Genomic DNA, 1075 nt, shown 5'->3' with positions numbered 1-1075 from the left:
GTGAGCCATTTGTAGTGCTTTATAATTTAACTGTTCATTTCTTGTATTATATATTTATCTGTATGTGATTTAACAGTTCATTTCTTGTTATATATCTAATTATCTTTATAAATAAATATATTATCAGCAATTTGGTTTTAACTCTCTGAAGAACCCTGTCTAACACTAGTGTTCCCTCCACTAGTATATAGGAATCCTGTTGATTGCTGCTTGTTAATCTTGTATCATGCCAGTTCACCAAGTGTCTCAATTGTGTCCAGCAATCTTTTTGTGGAGTCCCTGGGGTTCTCTACTCACAACCATACTGTCTGCACATAGTGAGATTTCCACCACAATGTTGAAGACAGCAGGGATAGTTCCCATTCGCAGGGGAAATGTTTTCAGTTTTTCCCTGTGGTGGTTACATGATTTCATGTCAACTTGGAGGTATAAGAGTGTAGGGGTGGACTCTAGCCTGTCGATCAGGTCACAGCCTGATGGGGACTCCTTGTGGGTGTGGCCTTCTCATCAGAGAACCTTCCCTCTCTTTGCCTTCACCTTCCTGCTGGCTGACCAGCAGGTGCTGCAGAGCCACCACCACTGGATCCACACAACTTTGCACCCACTGGCCTGTGATGTTCCTGCATTCGGCATCATTGCAGGTAACCACGTGAGTCTGAAGAGGGACCTCTGGACTAGTATTGGACTTATTTATGGACTTGAGTTGGACTGGGCTATGTTTTCTTGGTATACAATTCCTTTTTTGCTATAAAGCTCCTTCTTAAACATATATGAGTGTCACTGGATTTGTTTCTCTAGTCAACCCAGCCTAACACATTCACCATTGTGTTAGTCCAGGTACACTAGAGAAACAAATCCAGGGAGACTCACATATGTATAGGAAAGAACGTTATAGCTGAGTTAGTTTATTGTGCCAACCTGGCAGATAAACACACGTGAGGTTAATTGAAAGGCAGAGGGATAAATGGCTTGGTGAGCCTCGCCTTTCTAGTCTCGGGTCTCTTGCTTTCTGATGGTCGGACCAGGGTGCAGCTGCCTTAGCAGTTCCCTGCTTCAGCTTGCAAGGCTGACTTCC

This window comes from Echinops telfairi, unplaced genomic scaffold, assembly GCF_000313985.2.
Source record: "Echinops telfairi isolate 266 unplaced genomic scaffold, ASM31398v2 ScPeMD7_3533;HRSCAF=4204_1, whole genome shotgun sequence".
Lineage (NCBI taxonomy): Eukaryota > Metazoa > Chordata > Mammalia > Afrosoricida > Tenrecidae > Echinops > Echinops telfairi.
This window is presented reverse-complemented; position numbering follows the sequence as displayed.